General features: G+C 40.6%; 2 pseudogenes; both read left to right on the forward strand.

Annotated features, from left to right (window-relative positions):
• The first annotated feature begins 5,792 nt into the window (after window positions 1-5,792).
• On the forward strand, window positions 5,793-6,632 carry LOC105521071 (annotated as a pseudogene).
• Window positions 6,633-16,667: 10,035 nt separating this feature from the next.
• The window catches only part of LOC105521083, a 56,814-nt pseudogene continuing 53,294 nt past the window's right edge, over window positions 16,668-20,187 (forward strand).

Here is a 20,187-nt window from a genome sequence, read left to right on the forward strand (position 1 = left end):
TGTAACTATCTTTTAGGTCCATTTGGTCCATACTGCAGATTAAGTCTAATTTTTTTTGCTGATTTTCTGTCTGGATTATCTGTCCAATGCCAAAAATGGAGTGTTGAAGTCTCCAGCTATTGTTGTATTATAATCTTTCTCTTTCTTTAGCTCTAATAATATTTCCTTCATATATCTAAGTGCTCCAATGTTGGATACATACATATTTATAGTGGTTATGGTCTCTTGCTGAATTGATCCTTTTATCAACAAGTAATGAATCTTCCTTGTCTGTTTTTACAGTTTTTGTCTTGAAATGTATTTTATCTGATATAAGTATACATTTTCGTGTTCTTTTTTGGTTTCCATTGGCATGGAATTATCTTCCTGTCCCTTTATTTTTAGTCTATGTGTGTCTTTTTAGGTGAAGTGTGTTCTAGTAGGTAACAGATCGTTGGTTTTGTTTTGTTTTTTTTAATCCAATCAGCCACCCTATCTTTTCTTTTCTTTTTTTTTTTTTTCTTTTTTTTTTTGAGACAGAGTCTTGCTCTGTCACCCAGGCTGGAGTGCAATGGCAGAATCTCGGCTCACTGCAACCTCCAACCTCTACTTCCTGGGTTCAAGCAATTCTCCTGCCTCAGCCTCCCTAGTAGCTGGGATTACAGGCACCCACCACCACGCCTGGCTCATCACTCTGTGTCTCTTGATTGGAGAGTTTAATCTATTTACATTCAATGTTATTATTGATTAGTAAGGACTTACTCTTGTCATTTTGTTATTTGTTTTCTGGTGGGTTTGTGGTCTTCTCTTCCTTTTTACCTACTTTCTTGTCTTCTTTTTAGTCAAGGTGATTTTCTCTGATGGTATGCTTTAATTTCTTGCTTTTTATTTTTTGTGTATCTGTTGTACGTTTTTTGATTTGTGGCTACCATGGGGCTTATATATAACATCTTATAACCCATTATTTTAAACTGATTTCAACTTACCCCTGATTGCATAAATGAACAAAGAAACTAACAAACAAGCAAAAACTAATAAAAACTTTATACTTTAACTTCATCCCTCCACTTTATTAATATTTTTTAAATTTCTATTTATATTTTATACTGTCTATGTCTTGAAAAGTTGTTGTGGTTATTATTTTTGATAGGTTTACCTTTTAGTATTTCTACTCCAGATATGAATGCTTTACCCACCACAATAAGCTTGTTTTAACATTCCATGTGTATCTGTATACTTACTATTAGGTTGGTGCAAAAGTAGTTGCAGTTTTTGCTATTAAAAGTTATGGCATTAAAAGTAACGGCAAAAAACACAGTTCCTCTTTTTTTTTTTGAGACAGAGTGTAGCTCTGTCGACCAGGCTGAAGCGCAGTGGTGCGATCTCAGCTCACTGCAACCTCCGCTTCTCGGGTTCAAGCAATTCTCCTGCCTCAGCCTTCTAAGTAGCTGGGATTACAGGTGCCCACCACCACGCCCAGCTAATTTTTGTATTTTTAGTAGAGATGGGGTTTCATTATGTTGACCAAGCTGGTCTCCTGGCCTCCTGAGCCTCAGCCTCTCAAAGTGCTGGGATTACAAGCATGAGCCACCGTGCCTGGCCCACATTTCCTCTTGAGTCAACCTAGTATTACCAGTGAGTCTTGTACCTTCAAATGGTTTCATTATATATATATTAATTCTCTTTAGTATTTATTTTAGGACAGGTTTGGTGTTAATGAAATCCATCAACTTTTATTTGTCTGGGAAAGTCTTCATTTCTCCTTCATGTTTGTAGGATATTTTTGCTGGTTATACCATTCTTGGCTAAAAGGTTTTCTTCTTCAGCATTTTACATATGTCATGCCACTCTCTCCTGGCTTAGTAGGTTTTCACTGAAAAGTGTGCTGCCAGACACGTTGAAGCTCTATCGTATATTGTTTGTTTGTTGGTTTTCTCTTGCTGCTTTTAGGATCCTTTCTTTATCCTTGACCTTTGGGAGTTTGATTATCACATGCACTGAGGTAGTCTTCTATGGGTTAAATCTGCTTGGTGTTCTATAACCTTCTTGTACTTGAACATTGATATTTTTCTCTAGGTTTGAGACGTTCCCTGATATTATCCCTCTGAGTAGTCTTTCTCTTCCTATCCCTCTCTCTCTCTGCCTCCTTTTTAAGGCCAATAACTCTTAGATTTGCCGTTTTGAGGCTATTTTTAGATCTCATAGGCACACTTTATTTTTAGTTTCATTTTTCTTTTCTTTTTTTTTTGAGATGAAGTCTCAGTCTGTCGCCCAGGCTGGAGTGCAGTGGTGCAATCTCGGCTTACTGCAAGCTCCGCCTCCTGGGGTCACGCCATTCTTCTGCCTCAGCCTTCCCAGTAGCTGGGACTACAGGCACCCACCACCATGCCCAGCTAATTTTTTGTATGTTTTTTAGTAGAGATGGGGTTTCACCATGTTAGCCAGGATGTTCTCGATCTCCTGACCTCGTGATCTGCCCACCTTGGCCTCCCAAAGTGTTGGGATTACAGGCGTGAGCCACCACGTGTGGCTTCATTTTTCTTTTGTCTCCTCTAACTATATTTTCAAATAGCTTTCTTCAAGCTCACTAATTTTTTCTTCTGCTTGACCAGTTCTGCTGTTAAGAGACTCTGATGCATTCTTCAGTATGTCAATTAAATTTTTCAGTTTCAGGATTTCTGCTTGATTTTTAAAAATTATTTTAATCTCTTTGGTAAATTTATCTAATGTAATTCTGGATTTCTTCTCTCTGTTATCTTGAATTTTATTGAGCTCTTCTAAAACAGCTGTTTTGAGTTCTCTGAAAGGTTACATATCTCTGTCCTGAGATGTGTGATTCGGATTGGTCATTAGTGCCTTATATGGTTCATTTGGTGAGGTCACGTTTTCTGGGATGGTCTTGATGCTTGTCAATGTTCATCTATGTCTGGGCATTGAAGAGTTAGATATTTATTTTAGTCCTTTGCATTCTGGGTTCAGTTGTGCCTGTTCTTCTTGAGAAGATTTTCTAAGTATTCAAAGGGAATTTACTAGGGAGTACCCTAAGCCCAGTAACACTGTGACTCTAGCAGACTCATACTGCCTTAGTGGTCTTGGATAATATCTGGGAGAATTCCTTGGATTATTAGGCAGAATCTCTCAAACACTTTTCTTACTTTCTCCCAAACTGAAGGAGTCTCTCTGTGTGCGCTAGGTTGCTTGGGGTTGAGGGAGGGGTGACATCGTTGCTCCTGTGGACACCACAGCTGGTACTGTGCTGGGTCATGTATGAAGCCAGCAACTTACTAGGTCCTGCCCAAGGCCCATGGCAACTACTGCGTTGCTACTACTGATGTTTAAGGCCCAAGGGCTCTTTAGTCAGCAGGTGGTGATTCCTGCCGGGGTGGGTCCATCTCTTCAGTGCAGCAAGTTCCCTTCTGTCCCAGAGTGGGTCTAGAAATGTCCAGGAAGTAGGGCCTGGAATTGAGGGTTTCAGGAATCAGTTTAGTGGTGTGCTTTCCTGTGGCTGAGCTGCTACTCAAGTTGTAAGACACAGTTCTCTTCTAATCTTCCTTCTCTTTCCCACAAGTGGAAGGAGTCTCTCTTTGAGCTGCACTGCCTGGAGTTGGGGGAGGTGTGATACAAGCACTTCTTGGCCACCAAAAGTGGTGTCTCGCTGGGTCACGCGCATTCCCATTCTACTGGCTCTGAGCAAGCTCAGTACCTGGATTTGCCTAAGGACTGCAGACCTTGTGGCCTGACTGCCTTTCAAAGTTATTCAGGACCCCAGGGCACTTTAATTAACTAGTGGTAGAGGTAGCTGGAACTGAAGTTCCTATCTGTCTCTGGCATGGGAGATTCCTCTTTAGTGGGAGCTAGGTTAAATGCTCCCTTTGGCCGGGAGTGGTGGCTCACACCTGTAGTCCCAGCACTTTGGGAGGCCGAGGCAAATGGATCACCTGAGGTCAGAAGCTCAAGACCAGCCTGACCAATATGGTGAAACCTGTCTCAACTAAAAATACAAAAATTAGCTGGGCATGGTGGTGTGCAGCTGTAGTCCCAGCTACTCGGGAGACTGAGAGAGGAGAATCACTTGAATCTGGGAAGTGGAGGTTGCAGTAAGCTGAGATCACACCACTGCTCTCCAGCCTGGGTGAAAGAGTGAGACTCCATTTAAAGAAAAAAAAAATGCTCCCTTTGTGGGCACTAGCAGAATTCTGCCCTGTGTTGTGTTCCACTGTGACAGGGCAGTCACTGAGTTCCAATGCAAAGTCCCATAATCACTTCACTCTCCCTCCCCAAAGCACACAGATTCTCTCTTTGTTCAGTATGGTGCTGCTGGGGAATGAATGTCAGATGGTATAGGCTATGCAAGACTCTCTTTACTACAATCTTCAGTGCCTCTTTTCTTGATATAATATTAAAACCAGGTACTGAGATTGCTCACCTGATTTTTCATTCTTATGAAGGTGCTTTCTTGCATGGGTAATTGTTCAATTTGGTGTTTATGTAGGGGGATGATTGATGAGGGGTTCTATTCAGCTACCTTGCTCCACCCCACTCCCCATTTTAGCAATTTTGAAATATATAGTGGCTTATTATTAACTGTGGACACCATGCACTGCAATAGATCACTGAAGCTTATTCCTCCAGTCTAACTACAACTTTGCACCGTTTGATCAATATTTTCTGTTTCCCTATCCCTCTGTCTCCCCACTTTCCTCCATTCACCACCTGTCTACTCTCTATTTCTGTGAGACTTTTAGTTACCACATGTAAGTGAGATTATACAGTATTTGTCCTTCTGTGCCTGGTTTATTTCTCTTAGCATAATGTCCTACAGTTTCATTCATGCTTTACACATGACAGGATTTCATTCTTTTTAAAAGCTTTATAGTATTTTATTGTGTACCTTGTTGATGGGCACTTAGATTGTTTCTGTATCTTGGCTATTGTGAATAATGCTGAAAAATAAAATGCTTAAGAATAAATCTAACCAAGGAAGTAAAATATCTGCACACTAAGAAGAGTAAAACTTGGTCAGGCGCAGTGGCACATACCTGTAATCCCAGCATTTCGGGAGGCTGAGGCGGGTGGATCACCTGAGGCCGGGAGCTTGAGACCGGGAGCCTGAGACCAGCCTGGCCCACATGGCAAAACCACTTCTCTACTAAAAATACTAAAACTTAGCCATGTGTGGTGGCGGACACTTGTAATCCCAGCTACTCGGGAGTTCAAGACCAGCCTGGCCAACATGGCAAAACCCCTTCTCTACTAAAAAAAAAATAGAAAAATTAGACTCGGTGCAGTGGCTTATGCCTGTAATCCCAGTACTTTGGGAGGCTGAGGCTGGCGCATCCCGAGTTCGAGACCAGCCTGACCAATATGGAGAAACCGTGCCTCTACTAAAAATACAAAATTAGCTGGAGGTGGTGGTGCATGCCTGTAATCCTGGCTACTCAGGAGGCTGAGACAGGAGAATTGCTTGAACCCAGGAGGCGGAGGTTGCAGTGCGCCGAGATCGTGCCATTGTACTCCAACCTGGGCAACAAGAGCAAAACTCCATCTAAAAAAAAAAAGAAAATTTAGCCAGGCATGGTGGTGCATGCCTATAATCCCAGCTACTTGGGAGGCTGAGGCAGGAGAATCACTTGAAGCTGGGAGGCGGAGGTTGCAGTGAGCCGAGATCACACCACTACACTCCAGCCTGGGCAACAGAGCAAGACTCCGTCTCAAAAAAAAAAAAAAAGAACTGTAAAACTACTTGATTTAAAATTGGAGAAGTTTGCCTTCCTGCCCGTATCTGTTGCTTCCGACAGCCTCCACTGAGCACCATGGCTCCTAGGAAGGGCAGCAGTTGGGTGGCCAAGACCAACTCCTTAGGGAAGTGGAAGCTTACCTCCTTTCTTAAAGACTTTGACCGTGAAGTGGAAATACGAATCAAGTCAATTGAGTCAGAAAGGCAGAACCTCTTCAAGGAGGTGGATAAACTCTACAACATCCAGATCCTGCAGTTCCACAAGGCACTGTGCAAAGATGAATGGCTCGACTACTTCTCCCTTGGAAGAAACAAACAGGGCTTGGAAGAGGCAGCAATATCTGACCTGGATATCACTGAAATAAACAAACTAACTGCAGAAGCTATTCAAACACCCCTGAAACCTGCCAAAACATGAAAGGTGATTCAAGTAGATGAAATGATAGTGGAAGAGGAAGAAGAAGAAAATAAACATAAGAATCTTCAAACTGCAAGAGTCAAAAGGTGTCTTCCATCCAAGAAGAGAACTCAGTCTGTACAAGGAAAAGACAGAAGGGAAAAGTCAAGCTGTGCCATCACTGTTACCCCAGCTTTGGGCCGATTGGACGTGTCCATAGTGAAACCAACTCCAGGCCTGACACGCAGGTTTGACTTGAGGGTCTTCATGATCCCTGGCCTGCACACTCCTGCCACAGGAGAGTGGATTTACAACATCTCAGGAAATGACATCCCTCTTGTCCACAGCAAAGAGATCTTTCTCACTGTGCCAGTGGATGGCGAAGAGCGCATGTGATTATTGGCCAGTGACTTGCAGAGGCTTAGCATCGCCCAGCTAGATCCAGAGGCCTTGGGAAACGTTAAGAAGCTCTCCAACCATCTTGCCCAAATCTGCAGCAGCATACAGACCCATAAATGAGAAGCCAAAGTTGACAGGGTGGACTTTTTTTTTTTCTTGGGACGGAGTTTCACTCTTGTCACCCAGGCTGGAGTGCAATGGTGTGGTCTTGGTTCACTGCAACCTCTGCCTCCCGAGTTCAAGCAAGTCTCCTGCCTCAGTCTCCTGAGTAGCTGGGATTACGGGCACCCTCCAACATGCCCAGCTAATCGTTGTATTTTTAATAGAGACAAGGTTCCACCATGTTGGGCAGGCTGGTCTCGAACTCCTGACCTCAGGTAACCCCCTGCCTTGGCCTCCAAAAGTGCTGGGATTACAGGCTTGAGCCACTGTGCCCAGGCAAGACTTCTTCCCTTCAGGCTTGTTGTTTGAGTGTGAAGTTCCAAAGCAAAGAGTTCTCATTATGGTACATAAACTCAGATCCAAATATCAACCAATTCTTTAAATACCTTCTTATTTTCCTCACCACTATATTAATTCTAGTTACCGCTAACAACCTCTTCCAACTTTTCATTGGATGAGAAGGCATAGGAGTTATATCTTTCCTATTAATTAGCTGATGACGCGCTCGAACAGATGCCAGCACAGCAGCCGTCCAAGCAATCCTATACAACTGCATTGGCGACATCGGCTTTATCATAACCATAACATGGTTTCTCCTACATTACAACTCATGAGACTTTCAACAAATATTTATCCTAGACTCCAACCCAAAACTCCTCCCACTTGTAGGTCTTCTCCTAGCAGGAACAGGAAAATCAGCTCAACTTGGCCTACACCCTTGACTACCCTCCGCCATAGAAGGCCCAACCCCAGTTTCAGCTCTACTCCATTCCAGCACCATGGTTGTTGCCAGAGTATTCCTACTTATGCACTTTCACCCTCTAATGGAAAATAACACATTAATCCAAAGCCTTACACTATGTCTGGGGGCCATTACTACCATGTTCACAGCAGTCTGTGCCCTAACACAAAATGATATCAAAAAAATTGTAGCCTTCTCTACCTCAAGTCAACTAGGTCTAATAATAGTCACTATTGGCATCAACCAACCATACTTGGCATTCCTACACATCTGCACCCATGCCTTGTTCAAAGCCATACTATTCATTTGTTCCGGATCTATTATCCACAACCTAAACAATGAACAAGATATTCGAAAAATAGGAGGACTATTCAAAACAATACCCCTCACTTCAACTTCCCTAACCATCTGCAACCTAGCACTCACAGGCATGCCTTTTCTCACAGGCTTCTATTCCAGAGACCTTATCATCGAAACCGCAAACATATCCTATACCAACGCCTGAGCCCTATCTATTACTCTCATTGCCACTTCCCTAACAAGTGCCTACAGCACTCGAACTATTTTACTCACCCTAACAGGACAACCTCGCTTCCTAACCTCAGTTAACATTAACAAGAACGACCCTACCCTATTAAACCCAATCAAACGCCTCACAATTGGCAGTCTACTCGCAGGATTTCTCATCACCAACAACATCCCTCCTACCTCACTTCCCCAATCAACTATACCCCACCACCTAAAACTGCTAACCCTATACGTAATTACTCTAGGTCTCCTAGTAGCCCTAGACCTCACCCTCATAACCAGTAAACTTAAAATATTCACCCCATCACACATATTCAAATTCTCTAATATACTAGGATATTTTCCCATTACAATCCACCGCGTAGCCTCTTACCAAATCCTACTTATAAGTCAAAATCTAGCTTCCCTTTTACTAGACTCGATCTGACTGGAAAAATCTATACCTAAGACGATCTCTCACACCCACATTGTCACCTCCATTATCACAACTACTCAAAAAGGCATAATCAAATTTTACTTTCTCTCCTTCCTCATTCCCCTCATCCTAACTCTATTATTAATCACATAATCTATTGCCTCGAGTAATCTAAATCACAATATACACACCAACAAACAACGTTCAACCAGCAACCACCACTAACCAACGCCCATAATCATATAAAGCACCTGCACCAATAGAATCCCCTCAAACGAACCCTAGCCCCTCCCCCTCAAAAATTACCCAACTTCCTATGTTACTAAAATTAACTACCACTACCAACTCATCAAAATCTAAAACTCATAAAACTAATCCTACCTCCATCACTAACGCCACTAGAAGACTCCCCAAAACCTCAAACCCTGAACCCCACGATTCAGGGTATTCTTCAATAGCCATAGCCGTAGTATAACCAAAAACAACTATTATACCCCCCAAATAAATTAAAAACACCATTAAACTCATATAAGTTCCTACATAGTTTAAAATAATTAGACAACCAATTCCACCACTAACAATTAATGCTAAACTCCCATAAATAGGAGAAGGCTTAGAAGAAAACCCCACAAACCCCATAACTAATAGCACAAAAAAAAAAGTCATAGTTTCCACATGGACTTCAACCACGACCAATGATATGAAAAATCATCGTTGTATTTCAACTACAAAAACATTAATGACCCCAACACGCAAATCTAATCCTATCATAAAAATAATCAACCACTACCTCATCGACTTACCCACCCCATCCAACATTTCTATATGATGAAACTTTGGCTCACTCCTTGCAACCTGTCTAATTCTGCAAATTATTACAGGCCTATTCCTAGCAATACACTATTCACCAGACATCTCCTCTGCCTTTTCCTCAATCGCACACATTACCCGAGATGTAATCTACGGCTGAACCATTTGCTATCTCCATGCTAACAGTGCCTCCATATTCTTTATCTGCCTCTTTCTACATGCAGGCGGAGGCCTATACTACGGCTCATTCCGGAAACCTGAAACATTGGCATCGTACTTCTACTCATAACTATAGCAACAGCCTTCATAGGGTATGTCCTCCCGTGAGGCCAAATATCATTTTGGGGTGCTACAGTGATTACAAACCTACTATCAGCAGTTCCGTACTTCGGAACAAATCTCGTCCAATGGGTCTGAGGCAGATACTCCATTGACAACCCCACTCTCACACGATTCTTCACCTTTCATTTCATCCTACCTTTTATCACTGTAGCCCCCACAACCCTACACCTATTGTTTCTACACAAAACAAGGTCAAATAACCCCTGCGGAATTTCCTCCCACTCTGACAAAATCACTTTTCACCCCTACTACACAATCAAAGATATCCTAGGCCTAATCCTTCTCCTCCTTATCTTAATAACATTAGTAATATTCTCACCTGACCTTTTAAGCGACCCAGATAACTGCACTCCAGCCAATCCACTAAATACCCTTGCACACATTAAACCAGAATGATATTTTCTATTCGTATATGCAATCCTACCATCAGTACCCAATAAACTAGGAGGGGTCATAGCACTCCTCCTATCAATCCTTATCCTAATAATCATACCTATATTCCATAAATCCAAACAACAAAGTATAGCATTCCGCCCACTCAACCAGTCTTTATTCTGACTCCTAACCACAACCCTACTTACCCTCACTTGAATCGGAAGTCAGCCAGTAAACCAACCCTTTATCATTATCGGACAGATAGCATCCATAATATACTTCACCACAATCCTAATCCTAATACCACTTGCCTCCCTAACCGAAAACAACCTACTCAAGTGAACTTGCCCTCGTAGTACAAACCAATACACCAGTCTTGTAAACCGGAAATGGAAACTTCTCCCTAGGGCAATTCGGAAAGAAAGTACTCAACTTCACCACCAACACCCAAAACTGGCATTCTAACTTAAACTACTTTCTGTATTCTAAGGGGTGCAAACTTTAAACACAATTTAAGTACTAATTTATTTTAATGTGCTCCTATGTAATTCATGCATTACTGCTAGTCAACATGTATATTATATAGTACTATAAATGCTTAACTGTACATAGCACATATTTTTACATACTTACATAATCATCCTTGAAAACATGCTTACAAGCAAGAACTCTCATAAATCAGTCAACTATAACACATACCATCAAGCCTCAAAGCCCAAGTAACACCACTGGAATATCAACTAACCTAATTATTCACTTACCGTATATAGTACATTGCATCGTTCACTGGACATAGCACATTTCAGTCAAATCAATTCTCATCACCACAGATACCCCCCGCAGTTAGGTGTCCCTTGTTCACCATCCTCCGTGAAATCAATATCCCGCACAAGAGTGCTACTCTCCTCGCTCAGGGCCCATAACTCGTGGGGGTAGCTATAATGAACTGTATCCGGCATCTGGTTCTTACCTCAGGGCCATGTAGTCAAGAGCACCCACACGTTCCCCTTAAATAAGACATCTCGATGGATCATGGGTCTATCACCCTATTAACCAGTCACCGGAGCTCTCCATGCATTTGGTATCTTTTTATCTCGGGTATGCACGCGACCCCATCGCAGAATGCTGGCCCCGCCACACCACATGCCGCAGAACCTGTTTTTGATTCCTGGTCCACACTATTATTAATCACACCTTATATCCAATATTCCGACCCCGCATAACTACCGTAAGGTGTTATTTAATTCATGCTTGTAAGACATATCAATAACTAATCATACAACACATCCCTTGCCACACTAAAAAATTACAACAAATTTTCGCTCAAACCCCTCTGTGGGAATTCAGGAAGGGGAGACATGCTGTTCCCACACCAGTTAGGTAGGGCTGTGCTCTTCAGCCCTCCATCCCAGCTGACCCCAGCAGTTGCTTGCAGGGGCCGTGCCATGGAAACATCCTGTCAGTCTCCAGCTGAATCCTCCCTGCCCTCTGAGCTGCTGCCTTCTGCCCACTGTACCTCAGCATCCTCTTTGCCCTGCCCTGCCCTGCCCTGCCTGCAACCAAGGTGGTGCACAAGAACCCTGTGTTCTCAGGAAGACTCCCTCTACCACCCCTACCCAGAGAGCCTTTGCATCTGGCATTTCTGTTCTCTGTGCTTGAGACTGGGAGGTTTGGGCTCAGAGAAGTGCGCTTTGGGCCACGAGAGGGCTGGTCCAGAAAGCGGGGGGCACTGTACAAATCATCAGATCAGGACAGTTGGCAGCAGTAACCTCAGCAGGGAACACGCACATCTCCCCTCCGGCACTCATCTCTCCTCCCCCTCCTCCCTTTCTTCCTCCTCCTGCTATTGGAGGTGCTCAATGGGACTTTGGGATCTTTCACCTGCTGTGCCCAGTAGTTCTTTCGAAGCCCACTTGTGAAACAGTGTTTGTTTGTTTGTTTGTTTTCCTTTTTTGAAATGGAGTCTCAATCTGTCACCGAGGCTGGAGTATAGTGGCATGATCTTGGCTCACTGCAACCTTCATTTCCCAGATTGCAGAAATTCTCCTGCCTCAGCCTCCCAAGTAGCTGGGATTACAGGCATGTGCCACTACACCTGGATAATTTTTGTATTTTTAGTAGAGATGAGGTTTCACCACATTGGCAAGGCTGGTCTTGAACTCCTGACCTCAAGTGATCCGCCTGTCTCGGCCTCCTGAAGTGCTGAGATTACAGGTGGGAGCCACTGTGCCCGGTCAACACAGTGTTTTATGTTTATCTCTGTTTACTGAAGACCAAATACTGGTTTGGAGACAGCTTTCATGTCTTACTCTTCTACCTCACTAGTCAGTGGGAGTTTGGGTAAGGGAATTGTAGAGCTTAGATTCTAGGTTTTTTATGTGATTGATCACAAAATAATTCTCTCTAAGCTATCTATGGCCCAGTGTTCCCTGCCAAGTCTGTAGGTTTCAGTAAGCACTTCTCTTTTATGGGGCTCATGTTGGCAGGGGCGGGTGTGATTTGCCTGGTGGCCTCATTCCCTGTGTTTAGCCTGTGCCTGGGACACGGACTTTGTTAAATGGAGTCAGCAGTGAGGCCCTCGTGCTGCAGCCAGCCTCTGTGCCCCAGAGAATCATGTGCTGTATTCTAAGAATTTGAGAACTAGAGTCCTCACTCACAGGCTTGAAGGCACATGGTTTTCTCAAGTAGGGCTCTTTGTAGTATTATTTATTACTTTGCAGCAAGACCATTTTCGTAATATAGTCCTATTCAAGTTGAATTCTTTTGAGTTCTTTTATTCTCCTTTCCTTGAGATTTTTGTGTATATTGTGTATCTACTATATATATATGTATTTTTTATATGTATTGTTTTTCTGAGTAATGGTATCTCTAAGCTGATTTATTCTAATCAGAGCTAGTCCCTGCTTTCAATAAATTCTGGTTTTGTGTTTAAAAAATATTGGAGAAGACACAAATAAATGGAAAGTTACCCAATGTTCATGGATTAGAAGACATAATATTATTAAAATGTCCATATTACCCAAAGTGGTCTACAGATATAATACCATTCCTATCAAAATTCCCAAGTCATTTTTAACACAAATAGGAAAAAATCCTAAAATTATACGGAACTAGAAAAAAACCCTGCATAGTGAAAACAGTCTTGAGCAGCAAACAACAAAGCTGAAAGCATTGTACTCCTTGATTTCAAGATATATTATAAAGTGATTGTAATCCAGACAGCATGGCACTGGCATAAAAGCAGACACATCAATCAATGTAACAGGATAGAATGCCCATAAATAAACTTAAGTAGTTATAGTCCATTGATTTTTGACCAAGGTGCCAAGAACACATACTGGGTACAGTATGATCTTTTCAATAAATAGTATTGTTTAAACTGGATATTCACATGCGGAAGAATAAAACTTTACTCTTATCTCACAACATGTACAAAAATCAACTCAAAATGGATAAAAGTCTTAATACTTGAAATTGTAAAGCTATTAGAACAAAACATAGGGGAAAAGCTCCATGACATTGATCATGACAATTATTTCTTGAATAGAATTCCAAAAGCTGGCTGGGTGCAGTTATTCATGCCTATAATCCCAGCACTTTGGCAGGCTGAGGCGGGTGGATCACCTGATTTCAGGAGTTTCAGACCAGCCTGACCAACATGGTGAAACCTCGTCTCTACTAAAAATATAAAAATTAGCTGGGTGTGGTGGTGGGTGCCCATAATACCAGCTACTCAGGAGGCTGAGCAGGAGAATGACTTGAACCCAGGAGGCGGAGATTGCAGTGAGCCGAGATCTTGCCACTGCACTCCAGCTGGGGCAACAGAGCGAGACTCCACCTCAAAAGCAAACAAACAAACAAAAAACTTCAAAAGCACCAGCAACAAAACCAAAAGAAATAACTAATAGCACGAAGATACAACCCAGAAACTGGAAAAAATATTTTCAAATTATACATCTGATAGGGGACTAATGTTCAAAATATGTAATACTTTTGCCATGACTCTAACAACTCAATAGCAAGAAAACAAATAACAAAATAACACAATGAAAAATGGACGAAGGATCTGAACAGGCATTTCTCAAAAGAAGAAATACAAACGGCCAAAAGAAACATGAAAAAAAAATAGCATCTCTAATCATCAGGAAAATGCGAACTAAACACATGATGAAGTATCACCTCATGTCTGTTAGAATGACTGTTATCAGAAAGACAAACCATCACCAGTGCTGGCAAGCATGCGGAGAAAAGAATTCTTTTTTAAAAAAAATTTGTATTTTTGGTTCAGGGGTACATGTGCAAGTTTGTTGTAAAGGTAAATTGCATGTCATGGGGGTTTGGTGTACAGATTATTTCATCACACAGATAATAAGCATAGTACTGGCCGGATGCAGTGGCTTGAGTCTGTAATCCCAGCACTTTGTCAGGCCAAGGCGGTTGGATCACCTGAGGTCAGGATTTGAGCCTAGCCTCACCAACATGTCAAAACTCTCTCTCTACTAAAAAATAACCAAAATTAGCCGGGCCTGCTGGTGGGCACCTGTAATCCCAGCTACTTAAGAGGCTGAGGCGGGAGAATCACTTGAACCTGGGAGGCGGAGGTTGCAATGAGCCAAGATCTCACCATTGCAGTCCAGCCTCGGCAACAGAGAGAGAGTCCATCTCAAACCAACAGAAAAAAGTGCTCGCTTCGGTAGCACATACACTAAAAAAGAAAAAGAAAAAAAGAGTAAGCATAGTACCTTTTCTATCCTCACTGTCCTCCCTCCCACAAGGAGGCCCCAGCATCTGTTGTTCCCTTTTTGTGTTCATGTGTTCTCAATATTTATCTCCCACTTATAAATGAGAGTGTGTGGTATTTGGTTTTCTGTTCCTGCATTACATTGCTTCAGATAATGGCTTCACCTCCATCCATGTTGCTGCAGAGGACATGATCTTGTTCTTTTTTTTATGGCTGTGCAGCATTCCGTGGTGTGTATGTACATTTTCTCTACCTAGTCTCCATTGATGGGCATTTAGGTTGATTCTGTCTTTGTTATTGTGACAAGTGCTGTGATACACATGCCTGTGTCTTTATGATAGAACAATATATATTCCTTTGGGTATAAATCTGGTAATGGGTTTGCTGGGTCAAATGGTAGTTCTGTTTTAACTTCTTTCAGAAATTGTCAGGCCAGTCGTGGTGGCTCACATCTGTAATCCCAGCACTTTGGGAGGCTGAAGAGGGTGGATCACTTGAGGTCAGGAGTTTGAAACCAGCCTAATCAACATGGTGAAACTCCATCTCTACCAGAAATACAAAAATTAGCTGGGTGTGGTGGTGGATGTCTGTAATCCCAGCTACTCTAGAGGCTGAGGCCAGAGAATCACTTGAACCCAAAAGGCGGAGGTTGCAGTGAGCTGAGATCACACCGCTGCCCTCCAGCCTGAGTGACAAGAGCGAAACTCTGTCTCAAAAAAAGAAAAGAAAAGAAATTATCAAACTGCTTTTCACAATGGCTGAACTAATTTGTATTCCCACCAGCAGTATATATACGTTTCGAAGAGAAAAGGGAATTCTTAAACATCATTGGTGGGAATTTAAGTTGGTACAGCCATTTTGGGAAACAATATGAGGGTTCCTCAAAATCTAAAAATAGTATTACCGTATGATCCAGCAGTACCACTTCTGGGTATGTACCCTAGTGGAATGAAATTGATCTGTCAAAAGACATCTGCACTCACATTTTTATTTCATTCTTTCAAAATATATTAAGACTTACTTTGTGGCCTAACATATAATCTATCCTGAAGAATGTCTTGTGTTTGAAAAAAATGCGTATTACTTTGCTGTTGGATGAAATATTCTACATATGTCCATTAGGTCTATTTGGTCTAAAGTGTAGTTTAAAGCTGACATTTTTAAACAGATGTTCTGTCTGGATAGTCTATTCATTTCTGAAAGTAGGGTATGTAAATCCCTTACTATTATTGTAATATAGTGTATCTCCCCCTCAAGTCAACTAATATTTGCCTTTTATATTTAGAAGCTCTAATATTGGATGCATATATATTTACAATTGTTAGTTTTTTGATGAACTGACCTCTTTGTCGTGATATGATGACCTTCTTTATATCATTTTACAGTTTTTGACTTAAAGTCTATCTTCTGTGATAGGAGTATAGCTCTCTGTGCTCCCTCTTTTAGTTTCTAATTGCATGGAATATCTTTCCAACTAAAGTATGTACAATTGTAAGGCCTTTTTGCTAGCAGAATTTACTTTGATAAAATTATTTACACTAGTGATGTTATATTACATATTCTGTTAGCACTCCAAAATACCCAGAGGTAGTTTATAACTAACATAATTGTTAATAAAAACTTATAGCATATATGCATATAAAATATTATTTCACTCTTTCCTGCTTGTTCTTCAGGTAATAAGTTTAAAGCAAATTTGCTAACCTTTAAATCATCTCTGCCTATAGTTGGTATGTATAGTGTAACCACACTTACATGGTTAAAAGAATTATAGCTATTGATCAAATTGTTCAGTTATGTGTTATTTTAAATGTGTTTTTTTTTCATGTGTTCATTCATTATTTCATGATTTCATTCATTCATGATTGTCAGGGATTGATAATGAGAGTTGTTGATATATTATATTTTTTTACTAGTGGAAAATGAAAATCACTGTGACTTTGTTAAACTCTGAGATATGCTTCTTTGTACCAATATGGAAAATGTAAAAGAAAAAACCCACACACAACACGATGAAAGTTATACCAAAAACTGAAGAAAATGGGCTTTACAGATGTGGGCCCAGACAACCAGCCAGTTAGGTGAGTAAAAATATTGCTAGCACAACCAAATGGATGATTTAGGAGTCCCCTACAAGCAGAAGACACAATAATTTGGGTATGAGAATAATTATACTTCTCCCATCTTGAGCCATCCTAAAGAAAACATCCTGAATGTTAGGTGTTTTTATCATCTTTTGATGAAGACAGAGATAGTAGGAACAACATAATGCGAGATCTCTTTTTTATGCTGAAATATGTGTATTCAATATGTGTATATGCTGAAATGTGTATTGAAGAAAAAAATCCAGTATTTTGTTCTATTTTTTGTATTTATATGAAATGTGTATGTATTATATGAAAGAAAGGATGATAGGCTGGGCACGGTGGCTTATGCCTGCAATCCCAGCACTTTGGGAGGCTGAGGTGGTTGGATCATCTGAGGTCAGGAGTTCGAGACCAGCCTGGCCAACATGGTGAAATGCTATCTCCGCTAAAAATACAAAAATTAGCCAGGCGTGGTGGCATGCACCTGTAATTCCAGCTACTGGGAAGGCTGAGGCAGGAGAATCACTTGAACCCAGGAGGTGGAGGTTGCAATGAGCTGAGATCGCATTACTACACTGTAGCCTGGGCAACAGAGCTAGACTTGGTATCAAAAAAAAAAAAAAAAAAAAAAGGATAAAGAAAAAGATGGAAAAATATTAGCAAAGTTTGACAAAGGATATTAAGAAGAGTTTGATGGAGGAACCAGCTGAAAAGCAGTAGTGCAGTGTCCTGGAAGTTAAATGAGAAAAGTTTGAGAGCAGGTGTATTGCTCTAACTTGAAGAAGAATAGAACTGGGTGTGGTGGCTCCTGCTTGTAAGCCCAGTACTTTGGGAAGTCGAGGCAGGCAGATCACCTGAGGTCAGGAAGATCAGCCTGGCTAACAAGGTAAAACTCTGTCGCTACTAAAAATACAAAAAAAATTAGCCGGGTGTGGTGCTGGGTGCCCATAATCCTGGTTACTTGGGAGGCTGAGGCAGGAGAATCACTTGAATCTGGGCAGCAGAGGTTGCAGTGAACTGAGATCGTGCCACTGCACTCCAGCCTAGGCAACAAAGCGAGACTCTATTTCAAAAAAAAAAAAAAAAAAGGAATACGACTTGTGCTGCAAAAAAAATATGGAAATATGGCACTGTAGTGTATGTAATTCAGTTATATCATTCGTCGTTCTTTGCAGACACCCAAAATTTAACTATCTTAAATGAATGATAATGATATTTTGAAAGACTTTTTGTTTTGTTTTAGAGGATTTTTTAAAATCGTCTCATACATTAGAGGTTTCCCTGAATTTTACTGTCAAAAGATGGGAAGAAGGTATGATATGCTGGAAAGTGGTGGGGATAAGAATTCACTCATACAAGTGTTGGAAAATTGTAGTATTCTTTACATGTACTCTCTATATCACATTTCTCTTTAGTTTTCAAGAAATCTTTGAAGCCAAAAGACAAGAGTTCTATGATCAATGTCAGAGGGAAGAAGAAGAGTTGAAACAGAGATTTATGCAGCGAGTCAAGGAGAAAGAAGCAACATTTAAAGAAGCTGAAAAAGAGGTCAGTACTGACAGTTTGATATAATTTGCATTAATTTTTAGGTGCCCTATTAATTTGGGGGTTTTAATCTCAAGAGTTTAGTTGATGTTTTTGGAGGATATTTGCTATTTTTCCAAAAGTAGCTTTTTACCATGTAGATTTGAAGATAGCCTTTACAAAATTGTAGTCTGTAATGTTTTTTCTAGAGAACTTAGATAATTTTCCATTTAAGTAACCCTTAAGATAATTTTATAAAAATGTATTTATTTTATTTACAATTTAAATTTTCATGCATAAAGTTTAATTTGTGACAAACCCAAGCTATTTATTTTGAGAAGAGTCTTGTACTATCTAATGCTATTAATGCACTAGAAGATTGTCTTCACTTTTATAAATAAGCAAATGTTGACTAGCGCTGACCTTGATTAATGAGAAAATTTTAAGTTGGTAAATTATGTAAATTATTTATTTATTTTATTCCATGCCATTTCTAATAAAATGGAAAAAAAGGCTATTAATATAGTTTTAATTATTTGCCACAAATATGTTTTTGGTGAAGACATATTTTTGAAACCATGATTTCTTTCTCTCAAGTGTAAGTGGCTTTAGTTTAAGAACATTTAGTCTTAGTAGGTAAATTGGAACATGAACTTCCTTTTTCATAAAAATAAAATGGTAATTAGGTGCTAGAGGCCAGATGTCTCACTTAAAGACAGTTGAATTATAAGTAATAAAAATTTTGGCTGGGTACAGTGGCTCACACCTGTAATTCCCGCACTTTGGGAGATGGAGGCAGGCAGATCACCTAAGGTCAGGAGTTTTAGATGAGCCTGGCCAACATGGTGAAACGCTGTCTCAACTAAAAATACAAAAATTAGCCAGGCATGGTAGTGCATGCCTTTAATTGCAGCTACTTGAGAGGCTGAGGCAGGAAAATTGCTTGAACGTGGGAGGCAGAGGTTACAGTGAGCCGAGATCGTGTCACTACACTCCAGCCTGGGCGACAGAGTGAGATGACTCCTCCAAAAAAAAAAGAAAAATCATTAGCTTAGATATAAAAAAGAAGTCTGGATGTATACATGGGTAAGTCATGGTATCCAAGGACAACAGACATAGCTGGATCTCATGAAGACTTAAATCAAAACTAGGAAGTGACCAGACACCAAAGCAACCATTTAAATTTTCTCTTTCTCTTCCACTTCACTTCCCTTGGTTATGAACCTTATTCCTGTACGTCTGCTTCTTTTTTCTTTCTTTCTGGAGATTAGTTTCTTTTCCATATCTCAACTATGTGTTCTCTTAGGGTTGATTACATATCTTGATTATTGTCAATTAATGCTGCAATAAACATGAAAGTGTAGATATCTCTTTGACACACTGATTTTATTTCCTTTGAATATGTAACTATTAGTGGTGTTGCTGAACCATATGGTTCAGCAACTGTTTAATGAAGTCCCATATTTTTCATGATAGTTGTACTGATTTACATTTTTATCAGAAAATTGACATGTAGTGGCAATTATTCATTGAATAAATGGACCCAGCAACAGTGCATTAGCTATGGTATATACATACATTAAAAATGCAGATATATTGACTTTCGAAAGATAATGTAACTTCTTATTGCTTTTGAACATGTATGTGAGTTATATTGCTGAGGGATCTTTATCTTCTCATTCTTTCATCCTAATCCAATGTTATTAAAATTGAAATCACCAATATTATTCCATATCTAAAAATAATATCTACCTTGTAAAAATTATCACTCTGGGCCGGGCTTGGTGATTAATGCCTATAATCCCAGCACTTTGGGAGGCCAAGGCGGGCGGATCACAAGGTCAGGAGATCAAGACCATCCTGGCTAACACGGTGAAACCCTGTCTCTACTAAAAAAAATACAAAAAATTAGCTGGACGTAGTGGCGGATACCTGCAGTCCCAGCTACT

The sequence above is a fragment of the Colobus angolensis genome, unplaced genomic scaffold (genome assembly GCF_000951035.1).
Source record: "Colobus angolensis palliatus isolate OR3802 unplaced genomic scaffold, Cang.pa_1.0 Scaffold395, whole genome shotgun sequence".
NCBI classification, from domain to species: Eukaryota; Metazoa; Chordata; class Mammalia; order Primates; family Cercopithecidae; genus Colobus; species Colobus angolensis.